Consider the following 14694-nt stretch of genomic DNA (forward strand, 5'->3'; position numbering starts at 1 on the left):
CTATATAAATGCATAATAATAATATGGGAGGACATTAGACTATGACTATGGTAGGGATTAGATTGTGAGCTCTTCTGAGGACAGTCAGTGACATGACTATGTACTCTGTAATGTGCTGCAGAAGATGTCAGTGCTATATAAATACATAATAATAATATGGTAGGACATTACACTATGACTATGGTAGGATTAGATTGTGAGCTCTTCTGAGGACAGTCAGTGACATGACTATGTACTCTGCAAAATATGCCAATGTGTTATGTAAACACAACAACAATATGGTCAGTCCCCACACTAAAGAGCAAATGACACCCCAAACAAAATGAAATAAAATGCAGAATGCAGCAGCAATGGAGCTGGAGAGATGCTGCTCAGTGGAAGAAGTGCAATGATGTGATGCAGGATGCTTGCTGGCAGCTGCCTCTTATTTCACTTGATTTTTACTTATCAGGAGAGGAGGGGAGGAGCCTGTGAGTGATGAGGGGGGAGCAGCAGACCCTCTGCAGATAGGCCAGGAGGAGAGGAGGAGGGAGAGAGGGGGCAGGCAGGCTGGCAGAGATGGGGGGGACTGCAGGGATGAGGAATAGATGGAGAGCAGCAGCAGCAGTAGCAGAGGATGCTGCTGCGGGGATGTCACAGGCAGGGTGACACCAGGAGGAGGACACAGCAGCAGCAGCAGCAGCAGCACAGGAGGAGGAAGACACAGCAATAGCAGCAGCGGCTGCAGCAGAGGAGGAGGAGGAGACGCAGCGCGCGGAGGCACACAGCGCAGAAAAGCGAGGCCGGCGGGCGCACTGCACTCTGGTGGGATTCGCAGCCCAGCCCGGCTTCTATTGTTTATCGGCTGAGAGGAGGAAGAAGCAGAGGGACACCCCCTCCCCATACACACACATGGCATCTCAGGCTGGACCCCCCGGGGTCGGGAGGGGGCCGCTGGACGCGAGCCCGGGCCCGGCTGGGGGTTATTAGCGCCCGCCCGAGCAGACTGAGGATCCTGCGCCGCCTGGGAGCAGCTCTGCGATGGGTGAGTGGGGGGCCATGAGGGGGGATGCGGAGGGGGGAGGAGGGGGGTTTCTGGCATGTCCACCACCCCCTTCTCCCCCCCTTCCCCCACCAGCAGCACTATATGTGTCAGCATGAATGCCTCATCTGTGTGAAGGGCAGCCCCGGCCTCTGAGGGGCTTCCCTGATGGGATTAGCATGGATCATGTTGAGTCTGCTGGGGGATGTGTGTGAGGTCACCTATGTGGTGGACCATCGCAAGTGACTGGCGGATGCTAGAGGCTGCAAGACGCTCAGGTTTCCATGGCAGTCGATGGGTGGCACGCTTGATCCATGGCCTAATACACACGGGCAGATCTGTGATGGTCCTTTCAGGAAATCAACATACTGGCCAATGTTTAAGGTTGGATTAAAGTCCGGAGTTAGCCCTTCGAACAATCAAGAGCCCTAGTCAACCTTTCAGGCAATTGAGATCCCAGGTCAACCTTTACGGTACTTGAGATCCCTGGCCAACGTTTCAGGCAGTTGAGATCCCTGGCCAACGTTTCAGGCAGTTGAGGTCCCTGACCAACCTTTAAGGCACTTGAGATCCCTGGCGGACCTTTCAGGAAGTTGAAATCCTTGGTCAACGTTTCAGGCAGTTGAGATCCCTGGTTAATGTTTCAGGCAGATCCCTGGCCAACCTTTCAGGCAGTTGAGATCCTAGGCCATCCTGACCATCCTTTCAGGCAGTTAAGTTCCCTGGCCTGTGTTTCAGGCAGTTGATATTCCTGGTTAACCTTTTAAGGTAGTTGAGATCCCATGGTCAACCTTTCAGGCAGTTACGATCCCTAGTCAACCTTTTAGGCAGTTGAGATCCCTGACCAACCTTTCAGGCATTTGAGATGCCTGTTTAACGTTTCAGGCAGTTGAGATTCCTGGCCAACCTTTCAGGCAGTTGAGATTCCTGGCCAACCTTTCAGACAGTTAAGATCCCTAGTAAATATTTCAGGCAGATGTGATTTCTGGTCAACCTTTTAGGCAGTTGAGATCCCTGGCCAGCCTTTCAAGCAGTTGAGATCCATGGCCAAACTTTCAGGCAGTTGACACAGTTGAGATCCCTAGTAAACATTTTAGGCAGTTGCGATCCCTGGTCAATTTTTCAGGCAGTTGAGATTCCTAGCCAACATTTCAGGCATTTGAGATCCCAGCCCAGTGTAGATTCCTGACCAATGTGTCAGGCAGTTGAGAACCTTGGGCAAACTTTCAGGCAGTTGAGATCCCTGGCTAGTGTTTCAGGCAGTTGATACCCCTGACCAACCTTCCAGGCAGTTGAGATCTCTGACCAACCTTTCAGGTAGTTGAGATCCCTGACCAACCTTTCAGGCAGTTGAGATCCCTGACCAACCTTTCAGGCAGTTGAGATCCTTGACCAACCTTTCAGGCAGTGGCCTGACTTTCCAATCATTTGCTCCCAACAATATCCAATATAATGTCCCATTATATTGATCGCTCACCATCCCTATACATTGCGTGAGATATCCATGATCGATTGATGATTTTTACCCCCACATCCAATTGCTTATCAACCAATAATAGATTATTTCTTTATTTTTTGTATGACTCTGCAAAAGAACTAATTTCTCATCCTCGGACATCCCAATTGTTTGATCAGGCCACTGATCAGATTGTCTCTGAATATCTGCTTGTGTGTACTAGGCCTAGTAAAATGACCACTTCTATACAGATTCAAACCCAAACTGAAAGAGCAATCAATAAATTGTGATTCTTTTTAGGTGGGAAATTTTAGATCTTTATAAACATTCAGACGATTGTTTTGGATTCTCCTGCTGTTGTTTTGCAATGGATAGTTTAAAGAAAGCCTAAAGGCAAGGAAAAATAATCCAGTCTAAAGGGCAACTGTAGTGAGAAGAATATGGAGGCTGCCATATTTATTTCCTTTTAAACAGTACTAGTTGCCTGGCTGTCCTGCTGATCTATGTGGCTACAGAAGTATCGGAATCATACCAGAAGCAAGCATGCAGCTAATCTTGTCAGATCTGACAGTAATGTCAGAAACACCTGATCTGCTGCATGCTTGTTCAGGGTCTATGGCTGAAAGTATTAGAGGCAGAGGATCAGCAGGATAGCCAGGCAACTAGTATTAAATAAATATGGCAGCCTTCATATCCCTCTTGCTGCAGTTGTCCTTTAAATTACCTGGGGCTTCTACCGGCCCCTTGCAGCCGACTTGTGCACGCGCCATGCCAAACCGATCCTCCGGTCCCCCGCAGCGACCCAGTTTTGTTTTTGACGACTCAGCCATCGATGCAGCGACCCAGTTTTGTTTTTGACGACTCAGCCTGTCGATGGCCACTGAGCCTGCACGGCTTCCTCACTCACGCTCCCGTCGTTGGGAGCACCCTGCACATGCGCAGGACGCTCCCAGCGGTGGGAGCATGATAGAGGACGTGCACAGCCAGGGCCGCGCAGGCGCAGTGAGTTGAGTCACCGAAAACGAAACTGGTTCGCTGCGGGGGACCGGAGGATCGTTATGTCACAGCGCGGGCACAGGGCAGCTGCAAGGGGCCAGAAAACGCCTCAGATATGTTAAACTGGATTTTTTCCCTTGACTTCAGGTTTCCTTCAAGAAGATTGCGTTGAAATCTCGACCTATGTGGCCAGCGTTCTAGCATGGTCCTCTTCTGCCGATCCTGATGTACGTTACATGGGATCGCGAGCTCCCGTCTCCATCGGCGATTAAGTAATCCCCATGCCGACCGCGTTGCGTTGAAGGCTCAGCCTGCAGTGTCGTTAGGAGCATTCTTCCGCTTGAGCGGTTTCATGTAACCGTCCTTGAAGGATTTTTATTTATCATGCTTGGGAATCTTGTACCGTATATACGCTCCTCATGCGCAATAAGTTACTGCGGGATTGGGGTGCCCCTCCCTGGCACGGGCGCCCGTCGCCCTGATATTGGATGACCTTGTGACACAGGTGCATCGTAGTTTTTCATGAATTAATCATTTGTGCGTTTAACACTTACACGGCTGCCAGGCGGCTGTTCGGCAAACCGGTGGCTTGTAGGTGAATGAGAGGCCCCTGGGGGCATAAACATTCAGGCTCTTCCTATTACTGTACGCTAACAATGGCATTACGTGGAGGCATTGCAGAGGACAGGTAATGACCCACTGCTGTCAGTCCAGACGTCCCTCTCACCATGTATCACAGGACATGGTAGGGATGATTCTAAGCTTGTCAGGTTTCTCAGGTCTTGTATTTTTTTGTTGTCGTGTTTTGGAAGAATAGCTGCTCTTTTATCTGTTTTGGTTTCCGTGGCGTTGCATCTCTGTGTAAAGAGCACATTCGCAATACAGTGTTTATCGCCACAGCGATCAGTAACGTGTGTGTGTAATGCTTCTCATGAGCTGTAAGTCATTTCAGTAACGTTCTGTATTGTCAGATGAGGTAGAGTACTCTGCATGTCAGTTTCAATAGATACGGTAAGATTTATTATTATTAATTACTGGTGTATTTATAAAGCACTGACATCTTGTGTGTACAGAATACCCAGTCATGTCACTGACTGACCTCAGAGGAGCTCACAATCTAATCCCTACCTTAGTCATAGTCTAATGTCCTGCCATATTATTATGTTTTTATATAGCACTGACATCTTCTGCAGCACTTTACAGACTGCATAATCATGTCACTGACTGTCCTCAGAGGAACTTACAATCTAATCCCTACCATAGTCATAGTCTAATGTTCTGCCATATTATTGTTATGTATTTATATAGCACTGACATCTTCTGCAGCACTTTACAGAGTACATAGTCATGTCACTGACTGTCCTCAGAGGAACTTACAATCTAATCCTACTACAGTCATAGTCTAATGTCCTGTCATATTATTATTATGTATTTATATAGCACTGACATCTTCTGCAGCACTTAAATGGTACATAGTCATGTCACTGACTGTCCTCAGAGGAGTTTACAATCTAATCTCTGCCATAATCATAGCCTACTGTCCTACCATATTACTATTATTATTAGTTTATACAGCACTGACATCTTCTGCAGCACTTTACAGAGAACATAGTCATGTCACTGGCTGTCCTCAGAGGATCTTACAATCTAATCCTACCATAGTCATAATCTAATGTCCTACCATAGTATAAACAATTTTTTTTTCATGTTCTTGTAGTTTGTTCTAAACTACGTACAACGGGTTATACAATACTGTACTGTACTGTAACAACAAAAAGAAGCGAATAAAAAACAAGTAATGTATAATTTGTGCATGGAGACAAGATACAACTTTGTTTGTATGCATTAAAAATTGTAACTCAAGTCATTTGTAAGTAGGAGACTGCCTGTCAATACATAGTAATTATAACTTGAAAACTAGCCAGTCAAGACCAGTAGCTGCTCAGTTTTATTGGCTGATCTTCTAGCTGCATTCTTTTATGCAATCCTCGAATTTTTCAGTCATCATTTCTCTTCTCTTTTGTGCTACTCACTTGTTCTAGATTAGATTTCAGCACATATCTATGGCGAATCGATTGCATCGTTAATATTATTTAGTATTTATATAGTGACAACATCTTACGCACTGCTGTACAGAGTATATACACTGAGTGACCCAAAAATTGGAGACACCCTCTAATAACGAGCTGGTCCACCTTTAGCTTTGATCACAGCGGATATTCTTCTTGGCATGGACTGGATCAGGATGCCGATACCGTTGCTGAGGAATGTTGGCCCATGCTGACATAATGGCAGATCTAAATTGGGTCAGATTGGATGGTGGCGTTTGCAAGCTTTGAAGTGATCTTTCGACTTTATCCCACAAATGCTCAATAGGATTGAGGTCAGGAGACTGTCGAGGATCAGGAGACTGTTGAGGATCGATGTTTCTCAAACCAATTTGAGCTCAATGGAGCACGGTGTTACCAAAGGCACTCTGGATGGTCTCCTGCTGCTGAAGCCCATCCTTTGCAAAGTCAGTCATGTTGTGCATTGGGTTTTGATGCACCTGCACTGAATTCAGCTGTAATTTTTCGTGTTGTTGCCCCTCTGTTGCTGCGGACTATGCATGCTACTCGCCTTTCACCCCACTCGTTCACCAGACTTTTTTGACCAGATAGTCCTTATCGCTTGAAGTTTTTTTTTTATCTCAACTGCCACTCTCTAAGCACCCGAGATACCATTGGGTGAGAAAATCCTAAAAGTCATCATTTCAGAGATGCTAGCGCCAGCTCTTCTCGTACCCACGATCATCCCTCATTCAAAGTTACAGCGACGAAAAGAGATAATTTGCATATTCAGCAGTAGTGCATTGTGGGTAACCACAAATGTTCACTAAGGCCTGGTGCACACCAAAACCCGCTAGCAGATCCGCAAAATGCTAGCAGATTTTGAAACGCTTTTTTTAATTTTTCTATGGAGTTTTGCTAGCGTTTTGCGGATTGCTGCAGCGGATTTCAGTATAGTACATTTCATATATTGTTATAGTAAAGCTGTTACTGAACAGCTTCTGTAACAAAAACGCCTGCAAAACCGCTCTGAACTGCCGTTTTTCAGAGCGGTTTGCGTTTTTCCTATACTTAACATTGAGGCAGAAACGCATCCACAATCCAAAAAATGCCTCACCCCGGGAGGATTCGTTTCTGCAAAACGCCTCCCGCTCTGGTGTGCACCACCCCACTGAGATACATTGACCAAGCGGATCCGCAGCCGGAAGCGGATCTGAAAACGCCCAAAAAGCAGATTTTGAAACGCTTTTTCTTCTTTTTCTGTAGCGTTTCAGCTAGTATTTTGCGGTTTTGTGAAGCGTTTTTGGTGTAGTAGATTTCATGTATTGTTACAGTAAAGCTGTTACTGAACAGCTACTGTAACAAAAACCGCCTCGCAAACCGCTCTGAAGTGCCGTTTTTCAGAGCGGTTTGCGTTTCTCCTATACTTAACATTGAGGCAGAAACGCATCCGCAATCCAAAATCAGCAGCAGCCCGGGAGTATGCGTTTCTGCAAAACGCCTCCCGCTCTGGTGTGCACCAGCCCATTGAAATATATTACCCTAGCGGATCCGCACCCGCAAGCGGATCGCAAACCGCAGCAGAACCGCTCTGGTGTGCACTAGGCCTTAGAGCTTAATTATTGCAAGTTTCCTTCTGTTTTAAGAAGGCAAATTTCACCAAGCATTGCTTATTAGTAGGAGGGTTTTTCAGTCTCTTTTATCCCCCTATACATTCCTAGTGGTTTGGGTCACCCCGAGCTGCATGGTTACTCTGTTAAAGAGGGGAAAAAAACCCTCAGAAGGATACTTACCTGGGGAGTGGGAAGCCTCTGGATCCTAATGAGGCTTTCCCCCCCATCCTCCTCCGTCCCGGCTATCCAGCACTGGAAGCCTCTGAAACGAAGGCCATCAAGGATATCGGCTGTGGCGCAGGAGCACCTACAATATTTACCTTCCCCCGGCTCCAGCGCAGGCTCAGTAGCGGCTTTCAGATCGGGCTCAGGCGGAAATAGCCAGGCCTGATTAGGTCCGCTGTTTTGTAGCGACCTTGCATGGTGGGAGCAGTGTTCTCCCTAGAATTTTTTTCCAGCTGGGTGGGGCATGATAACAGAATGCAGGGCCGGCGCTTCTCTGCATACAGCAGAGGAGAAGATGAGCCGATGACAGCCGGGTGGTCACCAAAACTAGCCGGGTGGAGCACCCGGCTAAAAGAGCCTGGGGAGAACACTGGGGAGCAGTACGAAGTTAGCGGTGGTGCATGATGGGAACATTTCAAAGCTGGTTGTGCTTGGTGGGAGCACCGTACACATCGCGGCGTTAGCAGTCTGATGCGACTGAATCCATTGGAATAACGCAAGGCATGCAGCACCGGGCTACATGTGTGATTACAGTTGCAGTGCTCTTGAAATTTGGGCGCACCATGCGCCGCCACAGGCCATAATGTGAATTACGGCTATACCACCACTCAGACATTGGGCACTGTCAAATGACATAGCCCAAATTACTATAAAAACATCGTAATTCTGCCGCTAGCAATAGCTGGAAGCCAAATAACGTATTTCCCCGGAGTCCATGGAGGCCTGGAGGGGACAGTAATTACCGGCATCGGGACATTTACAGGAGCAGGGTAAGCCGTTTTACAACTTCACCCTGCATCCAAATTTCCCAGCTCCCTAATTACACGAAAGCGTTGCAGTGAAGCATACTTTTCAGAAACTGCATGCTTCACTGTCACATCTCGTCCTTAACACACGGTAAGACTCTTTCCCTCCGTTAATCTACGTCCTAGTGTGAATCTAGACCTAGGGGCGTGCCCAGTAGGCTACCCTGGAGTGTTATAGTACACTATCTGGGTGTTGGTCAATTATACTGTTGATTACAATGAAAATATAGTATAAGGTGTTGTAAACTTTGTGCTAATACAGTATAATCTCGCTATATAAACTCCAAGGCTCCAGAAAAAGTGGTTTACTATGTCAAAAGTTGTCCTAGAAATGGCTCAGCATGCCCTGGTACAGTAATCTGCAAACTTGGCTCTCCAGCTGTTAAGGAACTACAAGTCCCACAATGCATTTGCCTTTATGAATCATGACTGGTGCTGTCAGACTCCCGCAATGCATTGTGGGATTTGTATTTCCTTAACAACTGGGGAGCCAAGTTTGTAGATCACTGCCCTGGTACATTCTCTGCTGCAAAGGAGCAGCTCTGTCCTCCCATTGGAGGTACAGTACAAGCGCTTGTCCTAGAAATATCCCAGCATGCCCTGGTACATTCTCTGCTGCACAGGAGCAGCTCTGTCCTCCCATTGGAGGTACAGTACAAGCACTTGTCCTAGAAATGGCCCAGCATGCCCTGGTACATTCTCTGCTGCACAGGAGCAGCTCTGTCCTCCCATTGGAGATACAGTACAAGCACTTGTCCTAGAAATGGCCCAGCACGCCCTGGTACATTCTCTGCTGCACGGGAGCAGCTCTGTCCTCCCATTGGAGGTACAGTACAAGCACTTGTCCTAGAAATGGCCCAGCATGCCCTGGTACATTCTCTGCTGCACAGGAGCAGCTCTGTCCTCCCATTGGAGGTACAGTACAAGCACTTGTCCTAGAAATGGCCCAGCATGCCCTGGTACATTCTCTGCTGCACAGGAGCAGCTCTGTCCTCCCATTGGAGGTACAGTACAAGCACTTGCACATTTGGTGGACTACAAGGTTAAGTATACCTTAGGGCTGGACAAATTGCTGGTACAGTATCCAGGGATCCTTAACCTCTTTAGCGGTAACCCCGTGCTGGACACACGGTAAGCCGCCGCGGAGGATTCCTCAGGCAATTTGCATACATTCTTTTTTCAAACACGCAGCTAGCACTTTGCTAGCTGTGTGTTTGTTGCGATCGCCGCCGCGATACAGGCCCCCCCTACCCCGCATACCCCTTGCGCAGCCTGGCTAATCGCCGCCAGGCTGCGCTATGGGGTGGATCGGGACTCCCTGTGACGTTGATGACGTCACTCCGCTAGTCGCCATGGCGACGGGGGAAGCCCTCAAGGAAATCCCATTCAGAACGAGATTTCCTTATGGGCAAGCGGCGCCGGCGGCGATCTGACGCTACGGGGGGGACGCCGCAGGGAGGGGGGGAAGCATGTAGCTAGCGCTAGGCTAGCTACATGCTAAAAAAAGAAGTGAAAAAAACCTCCCGTGGCCGCGCAGCCGCACAAATCATACCACCAGGGGGGTTAAAGAGAGTCTAAGGCATTAAAAAAATCCTCTTTTTACTTGACATTTACGTTAAGCAATATGTACAAAGCTAAAACGCTGCGTTCCTGCGGCAGAACAATGTAATTAAACCCACCAAATCCCTGGGGCAAAATTCCATGACTTTCCAGGTCGTGGATTTTGCTGCCCGAGGGAGGCAGAGCTTTCAGCTGCAGCTCTGCCTCCTTACACGTCTATCAGCGCGTATCTCCGCCTCTCCCCCGCCCCTCTCAGTGAAGGAAGACTGAGAGGGGCAGGAAGAGGCGGAGATTGCAGAGATTGATGCGAGTAAAGGCAGAGCTACTGCACAAATCTCTGCCTCTACCAGGAAGGAGCCCCGAATTTTGCCCCAGGGATTTGGGGGGTTTAGTTACATCATTCTGCCGCGGGAATGCAGTGTTTTAGCTCTGCACATATTGCTTAACATAAATGTCAAGTAAAAAGAGGATTTAAATTTTTTTTAGGATTCAGACTCTCTTAAAAATTGCAGCCGTCATTGACTAGAGGCAGCCACTCTCTTCCTCTGAGTGGCTCTGATACCTCCGTAGGCGGGACTTGCAGCACGTGTCCTGAAAAACTTCCTGCTCAGTGACTTGAGCTAATCATGAAGCCTCGCTTCAAAATGCAGCCAATCATGATAAGCCACTCACATCTGTAATGAGAGTGGCTCCGATACCTCTGCGGGCGGGACTTAGCACTCTCCTCTCCACTCTCCTTAGTTTTGCAGCGAGTAGGCCTGCTCTGATCTGCGCTACAAGTGAAAGTAGTCTGTACTGTGTGCAAACAACTGTTATCAAGCATGAACTCACTTGCAACTGGCCATGAGTTTCACACTGATGACGCATGCAACGCCCACTGACATATGACGCATGCACCGCCCATTGACACATGATGCATGCACTGCCCACTGACATGACTCATGCCCCACCCACTGACATATGACGCATGCCCCGCCCACTGTTTACTTTATCTAGAGTCAGTGTCACGTAGGGGCCAAAAACATGTTTACTATGACAGAAGTTTTATTATATCAGAGTTTACTATACCAGGCTTTGCTCCCATAGACTTATATTTAAAAATTGGCCGGGACCTGGAGAGGTTGTTTACTACACCAGAGTTTATTATAACAAGATTATACAGTAATTAAAGAGAGGCCAGGCCGAAGCTCAGCTTCAGAAACACATACTAACCTAAGGAGAAGGAAGTCTCTGGATCCTAATGAGGCTTCCCATGCCATCCTCTGGCTCCCCGTTGCCACTTGTGGACCCTCCAGCTGATCAGGGCCATCCTCTGGCTCCCTGTTGCCAGTTGTGGACCCTCCAGCTGATCAGGGCCATCCTCTGGCTCCCTGTTGCCACTTGTGGACCCTCCAGCTGATCAGAGCCATCCTCTGGCTCCCCCTTTCCACTTACGGACCCTCCAGCTGCTCAGGGCCTCCTCTGGCTCCCTGTTGCCACTCGCGGACCCTCCAGCTGATCAGGGCCTCCTCTGGCTCCCTGTTGCCACTCGAGGACCCTTCAGCTGATCAGGGCCTCCTCTGGCTCCCTGTTGCCACTCGCGGACCCTCCAGCTGATCAGGGCCTCCTCTGGCTCCCTGTTGCCACTCGAGGACCCTCCAGCTGACCAGGGCCTCCTCTGGCTCCCTATTGCCACTTGTGGACCCTCCAGCTGATCAGGGCCATCCTCTGGCTCCCTGTTGCCACTTGTGGACCCTCCAGCTGATCAGAGCCATCCTCTGGCTCCCCCTTTCCACTTACGGACCCTCCAGCTGATCAGGGCCTCCTCTGGCTCCCTGTTGCCACTCGCGGACCCTCCAGCTGATTAGGGCCTCCTCTGGCTCCCTGTTGCCACTCGAGGACCCTCCAGCTGATCAGGGCCTCCTCTGGCTCCCTGTTGCCACTCGCGGACCCTCCAGCTGATCAGGGCCTTCTCTGGCTCCCTGTTGCCACTCGAGGACCCTCCGCGAGTGGCAAACCACTCGCGGACCCTCCAGCTGATCAGGGCCTCCTCTGCCTGCTCAATAGCACGAAACCGCTCGTGTACGAGGATTGCGGCCCGATCATATTACCGACAAGCCCGTGTCGATAATGTTTGGGGGGGTCCATGAGCTGCAACAGAGAACCAGAGGACAATGTGGGGGAGGGGGGGAGGCAGATGAGACACAGAGGCATGTTCTCCTGCAGGGTTTCCAGAGCTGCCATTGGGCAGCTCTCTCTCCCTGGCCACACCCCCTGCCGCTCCCCCGCCTCCCTGGACGCTGTGAATAAAAGGCACAGTCTCTCATTCCAGCATCGTGACCCAGAGGTCACGAAAGTGAAAGTGAGCCGGTGTGGCCCGCAGGAGCCGCGGTCTTTGCGGCTACCTGATCCGCTCAGCCCCCTAGATCAGATTTTTTTTTTTTAAATCTATGAGCCCACCTCGGCCTCTCTTTAAAAGGGCCACTAAAGGGTATGGAGGCTGCCATATTTATTTCCTTTTAAGCATTACCAGTTGCCTGGCTATCATCTCATCCCCTGCCTCTAATACTTTCAGCCATAGACCCTGAACAAGCATGCGGCAGATCAGGTGTTTCTGACATTATTGTCAGATCTGACAACATTAGCTGCAAAATAGATCAGCAGGACAGCCAGGTAACTGGTATTGTTTAAAATTAAATAAATATGGCAGCCTCTATATTCCTCTCACTACAGTTGTCCTTTAAAGGGATTCTCAAGTGAAAATAAACTTATGATATAATTATGTGTATGTGTAGTAAAGCTAAGAAATTAAACATTAGCAGCACAGATAGGAGTCTCATATTGGGCTCGATTCACAAAGCGGTGCTAACCCAGTTAGAGACTTTAGGGGCTTGATTCAGTAAAAGGTGCTAACCTACTTAGCACGCCTAAAGACTTTAGGCATGTCAACCAGGGTGCTAAGTAGGTTAGCACTGTTTCTAAAATCAGATCGCACGCAAAGATCTGCACTCAAAAACTTTGCGCGCACACAGTGCGGTGCGCGCGAAATGTCGCATAGATGTGAATGGGCACGCGCAAAACTTTGCATGCGGATCTTTGCGCGCGATCTGATTTTAACACGCCCAAACTGAGTTAAGGCGTGATAATGGCCTTTTCAGAAGTGTGCTAACAGTTAGCACTGCTTACTGAATCGAGCCAGTTTAGGCGTGATAAGTTTAGGCATGATAAGTTTAGAGCGCGCGCAAAGTCCCGCACGCAAAGCAGCGCCATTAAACTCTATGCGAAGTGCACCAGACTTTACTAGCGCAAAACTTTTGATCAGCTGTGCACTGCGGTGCTAACCCAGTTGGTGCTTAAACTTATCATGCCTAACCTTATCACACCTAAACTTATCGGGCCTGATTCACAAAGCGGTGCTAACAGTTAGCACGCTGGTGAAAAGCCCTTTATCATGCCTAAACTCAGTTTAGGCATGTTAAGTTTAGGTGTGATAAGTTTAGGCATGATAAGTTTAAGCACCAAGTTTAAGCACCAACTGGGTTAGCACCGAAGTGCACAGCAGATCAAAAGTTTTGCGCTAGCAAAGTCTGGTGCACTTCGCATAGAGTTTAATGGCGCTGTTTTGCTTGTGGGACTTTGCGCGTGATCTAAACTTATCTAAACTTAGCATGCCTAAACTTATCATGCCTAAACTGAGTTTAGGCGTGATAAAGGGCTTTTCACCAGCGTGCTAACTGTTAGCACCGCTCTGTGAATCAGGCCCATTGTTTCCAGCACAGGAAGAGTTAAAGGGACACTTAAGTCAAACAAAAAAAATGAGTTTTACTCACCTAGGGCTTCCAATAGCCCCCTGCAGCTGTCCGGTACCCTCGCCGTCTCCCTCCGATCCTCCTGGCCCCACTGGCAGCCACTTCCTGTTTCAGTGACAGGAGCTGACAGGCTGGGGACGCGAGTGATTCTTTGCGTTCCCAGACACATTAGCACCCTCTATGCTGCTATATGGTATATGATATATGCTATAGCAGCATAGATGGTGCTATTGTGGCCAGGAACGCGAAGAATCACTCGCGTCCCCAGCCTGTCAGCTCCTGTCACCGAAACAGGAAGTGGCTGCCGGTGGGGCCAGGAGGATCGGAGGGAGACGGCGAGGGTACCGGACAGCTGCAGGGGGCTATTGGAAGCCCCAGGTGAGTAAAACTCATTTTTTTTGTTTGACTTAACCACTTGCCGACCAGTGGATTTTACACTGATCGGTGCTGCGTGGGCTCTACAGCCCGCAGCACCGATCAGGAGTCCAGCAGGGCGATCAGACTACCCCCCTTTTTTCCCCACTAGGGGGATGTCCTGCTGGGGGGGTCTGATTGCCGCCGGCCATCTGCGTTTTGCGGGGGGGGGCTTCTCAAAGCCCCCCTCCGCAGCCATTTCTGCCCTCCCGCTCCTTACCTCCCTCCCTCCCTCTCTCCGTAATGCGCAGGACGGAGTTCCGTCCTGCGCATTGAAGGATAGGCTTCAGCCTATCATATGCCGGCGATCCCCGGCCAATCAGAGGCCGGGGATCGCCGATCTGCCTAACGGCGCTGCTGCGCAGCAGCGCCGTATGATGTAAACAGCGGGGATTTCTTCCCCGCCTGTTTACATTTTGCCGGAGAGCTGCGATCGGCGGCTCTCCGGCTGTTCACGGAGACACCCTCCGTGAACTGACATGGAAAGGCCGCTCGATGGAGCGGCCGTTTCCATGGTAACCCGCAGACGACCAGTTTACGCCAATCGGCGTTAGCTGGTCGTCAAGAGGTTAAGTGTCCCTTTAAGAAACTTCAGTTGTTATCTATGCAATAGAGCTTCTCTGAGCTCTGCAACTTGCAAAGTGGCAGAGAACTCTGTTTTCTGAAGCTTTTATCTCAACTGTCTCTCACTGTATCTTGTATGTTTAAGGTTTTACTACGAAGGAAAGTTGAAAAGGTCATTATCTCTGCTCTGTGAAATCATTTAG

The 14694-nt window shown here is 49.2% G+C and overlaps 1 protein-coding gene across 1 annotated transcript in view; it reads left to right on the top strand.

Moving 5' to 3' along the window:
- Positions 1–608: 608 nt before the first annotated feature.
- MGAT3 (beta-1,4-mannosyl-glycoprotein 4-beta-N-acetylglucosaminyltransferase) overlaps positions 609–14694 on the top strand; it is a 93040-nt gene continuing 78954 nt past the window's right edge. Inside the window, exon 1 of the mRNA XM_068251419.1 lies at positions 609–1024. The gene's annotated coding sequence lies outside the window, so the exon portion shown is untranslated. The remainder of the gene's footprint in view (positions 1025–14694) is intronic.

The sequence above is a fragment of the Hyperolius riggenbachi genome, chromosome 9 (genome assembly GCF_040937935.1).
Source record: "Hyperolius riggenbachi isolate aHypRig1 chromosome 9, aHypRig1.pri, whole genome shotgun sequence".
Lineage (NCBI taxonomy): Eukaryota > Metazoa > Chordata > Amphibia > Anura > Hyperoliidae > Hyperolius > Hyperolius riggenbachi.